At 43.2% G+C, this 7,201-nt stretch overlaps 1 non-coding gene across 1 annotated transcript; it reads left to right on the plus strand.

The window, feature by feature from the left end:
* The first annotated feature begins 4,953 nt into the window (after window positions 1-4,953).
* On the plus strand, window positions 4,954-6,875 carry LOC117241542. Its single transcript, XR_004495043.1, has one exon. It is a non-coding gene; the product is annotated as a small subunit ribosomal RNA (ribosomal RNA).
* The last annotated feature ends 326 nt before the right edge of the window (window positions 6,876-7,201 follow it).

Raw genomic sequence — 7,201 nt, forward strand, 5'->3', positions numbered from 1 at the left:
GGTTAAAAAAGATAATTTCGCTACGTACGGCCGCGATGGTCGTGCGTAGCGATTTTTTTTTCCTTTAAATCGAACAACGAGACGCACGAATAGAAAGCGATACGCCGCTGCAACTTTGTCGCGCGCCAGTAAAAAGCAATACGCCGCTGGCACTTAGCCGCTCGTGCTACCGCTGCGCGCGCACCTCCGAATCAGCGGGTATGCGCCGGAGTAGATGACACTCTCTTAAGGTACGCCGTTCTGCGCAGCTCGTCTTGCGCGCGCGCGCGCGCGCTTTTTCAAATATTTTTAAACGTTTTTTCGCCTTTTTTCCCGTTTTTTACCGTTTTTTCCCGTTTTTCCCGTTTTTCCCGTTTTTCACGTTTTTTCCCGTTTCACGAGAGAGACGAAAACGAGGAAAATCATCGCGGCAAATGCTCGCTCGCTGCGCTCGCTCGGACGAATATAGCCCAACCCAAAACCGATCCCAAACGTTCGAACGAAGATTTCGATGAAATCGAAGAACGAACGCGAAAGGAATTGGTTTTGGGTTGGGCTATTTTTTTTTTTTTCGAGCGAGCGGAGCGAGCGAGCAACGGGTAAGAGAGTATAGTTGCGTCGCAGGGACTTTGAAATATTCGCCACTGTTCGAAAGTTCGAGTCGAAATAACTCGAGAAAAAGCGTTATAACTTATCGAAATTATTAGTGAAATCGTTATGTATCGACGAAATCTAGTCGAAAGTAGCGATTTCACTTTATTTTTTTAAAAAATTTCCTCCTCCGGACCAACATGACCGGGACGTTGGAACTTAGAATTTTTTCGCCCCGCTACGAAAGTACCGAAAGTTCAACTCGAAATAACTCGCTAAAAAGCGTTATAAGGTATACAAATTTTGCGTGAAATCGTTATCTTTCGACGAAATCTAGTCGAAAGTAGCGATTTCACTTTATTTTTTTAAAAAATTTCATCCTCCGGACCAACATGACCGGGACGTTGGAACTTAGAATTTTTTCGCACCGCTACGAAAGTACCGAAAGTTCAACTCGAAATAACTCGCTAAAAAGCGTTATGAGGTATACAAATTTTGCGTGAAATCGTTATGTATCGACGAAATCTAGTCGAAAGTAACGATTTCACTTTATTTTTTTAAAAAATTTCATCCTCCGGACCAACATGACCGGGACGTTGGAACTTAGAATTTTTTCGCACCGCTACGAAAGTACCGAAAGTTCAACTCGAAATAACTCGCTAAAAAGCGTTATGAGGTATACAAATTTTGCGTGAAATCGTTATCTTCGACGAAATCTAGTCGAAAGTAGCGATTTCACTTTATTTTTTTAAAAAATTTCATCCTCCGGACCAACATGACCGGGACGTTGGAACTTAGAATTTCACTTTATTTTTTTAAAAAATTTCCTCCTCCGGACCAACCGGGACGTTGGAACTTAGAAAGTACGAAAGTACCGAAAGTTCAACTCGAAATAACTCGCTAAAAAGCGTTATGAGGTATACAAATTTTGCGTGAAATCGTTATGTATCGACGAAATCTAGTCGAAAGTAACGATTTCACTTTATTTTTTTAAAAAATTTCCTCCTCCGGACCAACATGACCGGGACGTTGGAACTTAGAATTTTTTCGCACCGCTACGAAAGTACCGAAAGTTCAACTCGAAATAACTCGCTAAAAAGCGTTATAAGGTATACAAATTTTGCGTGAAATCGTTATCTATCGACGAAATCTAGTCGAAAGTAGCGATTTCACTTTATTTTTTTAAAAAATTTCATCCTCCGGACCAACATGACCGGGACGTTGGAACTTAGAATTTTTTCGCACCGCTACGAAAGTACCGAAAGTTCAACTCGAAATAACTCGCTAAAAAGTGTTACAACGTACGAATATTTTTGCATAAATCGTTATAACTCGATGAAACACGTCGGGATTAAGCGTTTATATCGTCCGCGGACGGATATAAAAACGTTCGAACCGACACGACCGGTCGTTGGAACATAGAAAAATTCCGAGCCGGTACGTTGGGACTTAGAAAAATTCCGGGCGCGAAAAAGTTTTTTCGAGTTTATTCGTTAAAAAGCGTTACAAGGTATGAATTTTTTTGCATAAATCGACGTAACTCGACGAAATACGTCGGGATTAATGGTTTATTTCCGTCCGAGAACGATTTTTAAAAACGGACCTATGCGTCCGGTCGTTCGGACTTAGAAAATTTTCGGACCGAACACTCTTTTTCAGTTAATTCGTTAAAAAGCGTTACAACGTACGAATATTTTTGCATAAATCGTTATAACTCGATGAAACACGTCGGGATTAAGCGTTTATATCGTCCGCGGACGGATATAAAAACGTTCGAACCGACACGACCGGTCGTTGGAACATAGAAAAATTCCGAGCCGGTACGTTGGGACTTAGAAAAATTCCGGGCGCGAAAAAGTTTTTTCGAGTTTATTCGTTAAAAAGCGTTACAAGGTATGAATTTTTTTGCATAAATCGACGTAACTCGACGAAATACGTCGGGATTAATGGTTTATTTCCGTCCGAGAACGATTTTTAAAAACGGACCTATGCGTCCGGTCGTTCGGACTTAGAAAATTTTCGGACCGAACACTCTTTTTCAGTTAATTCGTTAAAAAGCGTTACAACGTACGAATATTTTTGCATAAATCGTTATAACTCGATGAAACACGTCGGGATTAAGCGTTTATATCGTCCGCGGACGGATATAAAAACGTTCGAACCGACACGACCGGTCGTTGGAACATAGAAAAATTCCGAGCCGGTACGTTGGGACTTAGAAAAATTCCGGGCGCGAAAAAGTTTTTTCGAGTTTATTCGTTAAAAAGCGTTACAAGGTATGAATTTTTTTGCATAAATCGACGTAACTCGACGAAATACGTCGGGATTAATGGTTTATTTCCGTCCGAGAACGATTTTTAAAAACGGACCTATGCGTCCGGTCGTTCGGACTTAGAAAATTTTCGGACCGAACACTCTTTTCCAGTTAATTCGTTAAAAAGCGTTACAACGTACGAATATTTTTGCATAAATCGTTATAACTCGATGAAACACGTCGGGATTAAGCGTTTATATCGTCCGCGGACGGATATAAAAACGTTCGAACCGACACGACCGGTCGTTGGAACATAGAAAAATTCCGAGCCGGTACGTTGGGACTTAGAAAAATTCCGGGCGCGAAAAAGTTTTTTCGAGTTTATTCGTTAAAAAGCGTTACAAGGTATGAATTTTTTTGCATAAATCGACGTAACTCGACGAAATACGTCGGGATTACTGGTTTATTTCCGTCCGAGAACGATTTTTAAAAACGGACCTATGCGTCCGGTCGTTCGGACTTAGAAAATTTTCGGACCGAACACTCTTTTTCAGTTAATTCGTTAAAAAGCGTTACAACGTACGAATATTTTGGCATAAATCGTTATAACTCGATGAAACACGTCGGGATTAAGCGTTTATATCGTCCGCGGACGGATATAAAAACGTTCGAACCGACACGACCGGTAGTTGGAACATAGAAAAATTCCGAGCCGGTACGTTGGGACTTAGAAAAATTCCGGGCGCGAAAAAGTTTTTTCGAGTTTATTCGTTAAAAAGCGTTACAAGGTATAAATTTTTTTACGGGAATCGTTCTATCTCTATTAAATACGTCGGGATTAAACATTTTTATCGATTTTTTCAAAAAATTAGCGTTCGTCGGACTGACACGACTGGGATATTTTTCCAATTTTTTCGTTAATTAACGTTACAAGGTATATATTTTTTGCATATTTCTACTTATTTTAACGTATTGTAATTGATTATAAACTTGTTTTTTGTCCGTATTCGATATAAGAGTATGTTTACTGATGGAATTTTTCGGTGAAAAAAAAAAATTAATTTTTTGGTAAAAATGCATTTCTATTATGTTAATAAAACGTCTGGTAATGTATTTCGATGGTTGGATATTGGCTTTGTATAGTAGTGATCGAGCGTTCGCGAGACTAAGTTCCAGCGTCCCTTCCGAACGGTACGTTGCTACGGAGGTTTTGCACCGTAAGCGCGCGGCCGCTAGCCCGGCCGGCGCCGGCCTTCCGGCTGGCGCTTTCGTATCTATAAGAGAGACGTCGAGCCGGACGGTTCGGTCGGAACAGCGTTGAGCGCGTGGCTATTCTACGGCCTCGGTTGAGAATTCAGTCACCGCTCCTCGAGTCTTAGTGTATTTTACGCTATTTCTCGACTGTTCCTCCGTTCTCGTTCTGGTTTCTTCTCTACACTGCTGCGCCGCGGGTCGCTGTCCTGGACGTAATGACCAAATATCGTGGCAAGGTTCCCCTGAGTCGGGAAGCTGGTGACCTGTGTGTACGTATTCTAACAAAAGTTGTTAGAGGCGTGTGTGCTTGTACTAACTGAGCATCGATTCATTCAAAAAGAGTATAACCGTCTGCTTTCTATAAAAACTTCTGCTTTCGCAGAAGTATTCGATGAGGCGGTAGGAGCGTACTATCTTTGCGTAGTACGTTTTCTACCGAAAATGTTCTACCGATTGGGAAGAATATTCTTACGGTATGTCCAGCATGACGCACTGGGATACGCGCTTGTTCGTTCAGCGTGAGGTGTATGCGTGCTTTACCGCTAAGATATTCTAACTGAGATATGTCTTTTTACACGAAGACAGCATTATTAAAGGAATGTTCCTTTAGAAGTATGATCTTAAACATTCTATATAAGACCATGAGAGAGAGAGAGAGAGAGAGAGAGGAGGTGGAGTTGAGAATTACAAAGTGGCTGCGAGCGGCGTTCGAAGATTATTACTGAAATATGGGTGTATCTCGAACGTCGCTAGGAGATATATTGTATAATATATCTATCTTAAGAACGAAAAGTCTCGTCGTACGGTGCTTACGTCCCACCTACGACACTAAGAGAACTTAAACGAAATTTATAAGAATTGTTATACGAATAAGATCCCTGGTTGATCCTGCCAGTAGTCATATGCTTGTCTCAAAGATTAAGCCATGCATGTCTCAGTACATGCCGCATTAAGGTGAAACCGCGAATGGCTCATTAAATCAGTTATGGTTTCTTAGATCATACCTACATTTACTTGGATAACTGTGGTAATTCTAGAGCTAATACATGCAAACAGATTCCGACCAGAGATGGTGGGAATGCTTTTATTAGATCAAAACCAATCGGTGGCGGATGGCTCGTCTGTCCGTCCATCGTTTGTTTTGGTGACTCTGAATAACTTTGTGCTGATCGCATGGTCATCTAGCACCGGCGACGCATCTTTCAAATGTCTGCCTTATCAACTGTCGATGGTAGGTTCTGCGCCTACCATGGTTGTAACGGGTAACGGGGAATCAGGGTTCGATTCCGGAGAGGGAGCCTGAGAAACAGCTACCACATCCAAGGAAGGCAGCAGGCGCGCAAATTACCCACTCCCGGCACGGGGAGGTAGTGACGAAAAATAACGATACGGGACTCATCCGAGGCCCCGTAATCGGAATGAGTACACTTTAAATCCTTTAACGAGGACCAATTGGAGGGCAAGTCTGGTGCCAGCAGCCGCGGTAATTCCAGCTCCAATGCGTATATTAAAGTTGTTGCGGTTAAAAAGCTCGTAGTTGAATCTGTGTGTCACAGTGTCGGTTCACCGCTCGCGGTGTTTAACTGGCATTATGTGGTACGTCCTATCGGTGGGCTTAGCTCCTCGCGGGCGGTCCAACTAATATCCCATCGCGGTGCTCTTCACTGAGTGTCGAGGTGGGCCGATACGTTTACTTTGAACAAATTAGAGTGCTTAAAGCAGGCTACCTTCGCCTGAATACTGTGTGCATGGAATAATGGAATAGGACCTCGGTTCTATTTTGTTGGTTTTCGGAGCCCCGAGGTAATGATTAATAGGGACAGATGGGGGCATTCGTATTGCGACGTTAGAGGTGAAATTCTTGGATCGTCGCAAGACGGACAGAAGCGAAAGCATTTGCCAAAAATGTTTTCATTAATCAAGAACGAAAGTTAGAGGTTCGAAGGCGATCAGATACCGCCCTAGTTCTAACCATAAACGATGCCAGCCAGCGATCCGCCGAAGTTCCTCCGATGACTCGGCGGGCAGCTTCCGGGAAACCAAAGCTTTTGGGTTCCGGGGGAAGTATGGTTGCAAAGCTGAAACTTAAAGGAATTGACGGAAGGGCACCACCAGGAGTGGAGCCTGCGGCTTAATTTGACTCAACACGGGAAACCTCACCAGGCCCGGACACCGGAAGGATTGACAGATTGATAGCTCTTTCTTGATTCGGTGGGTGGTGGTGCATGGCCGTTCTTAGTTGGTGGAGCGATTTGTCTGGTTAATTCCGATAACGAACGAGACTCTAGCCTGCTAAATAGACGTAACTTATGGTATCTCGAAGGCCCCCGGCTTCGGTCGGTGGGTTTTTACTACCAACGTACAAACAAATCTTCTTAGAGGAACAGGCGGCTTCTAGCCGCACGAGATTGAGCAATAACAGGTCTGTGATGCCCTTAGATGTTCTGGGCCGCACGCGCGCTACACTGAAGGAAACAGCGTGTTTTCCCTGGCCGAAAGGCCCGGGTAACCCGCTGAACCTCCTTCGTGCTAGGGATTGGGGCTTGCAATTATTCCCCATGAACGAGGAATTCCCAGTAAGCGCGAGTCATAAGCTCGCGTTGATTACGTCCCTGCCCTTTGTACACACCGCCCGTCGCTACTACCGATTGAATGATTTAGTGAGGTCTTCGGACTGGTGCGCGGCCAATGTGATAAGCATTGCCGATGTTACCGGGAAGATGACCAAACTTGATCATTTAGAGGAAGTAAAAGTCGTAACAAGGTTTCCGTAGGTGAACCTGCGGAAGGATCATTAACGATACGATACCAAAAGAATTTGACTTGAACACATATAAAAAAACTATGAAATATATATCAATGGTCGGTAAGGAGCTGTACTCCTCCTGTATCGACGAAAGTATATACGACGTATTAACAAGCTATATACTTTAACAAACGAAAACGCCAGGGAGCTTGGCAACCTCCGTTGGCACGAATAGAAATATTCTTAAGGAGGAGACGACCCTCCAGCTACGGAATTATACGAAGAGAAGGTGGCACTCTCTCGATCATCGGGATGAAGAGATATATATATATATATATACAAGTATAAAAACGAAATGCGAATGAAACTTATTCGAG

This window comes from Bombus vosnesenskii, unplaced genomic scaffold, assembly GCF_011952255.1.
Source record: "Bombus vosnesenskii isolate JDL3184/JDL3185 unplaced genomic scaffold, Bvos_JDL3184-5_v1.1 scf7180000016095, whole genome shotgun sequence".
Lineage (NCBI taxonomy): Eukaryota > Metazoa > Arthropoda > Insecta > Hymenoptera > Apidae > Bombus > Bombus vosnesenskii.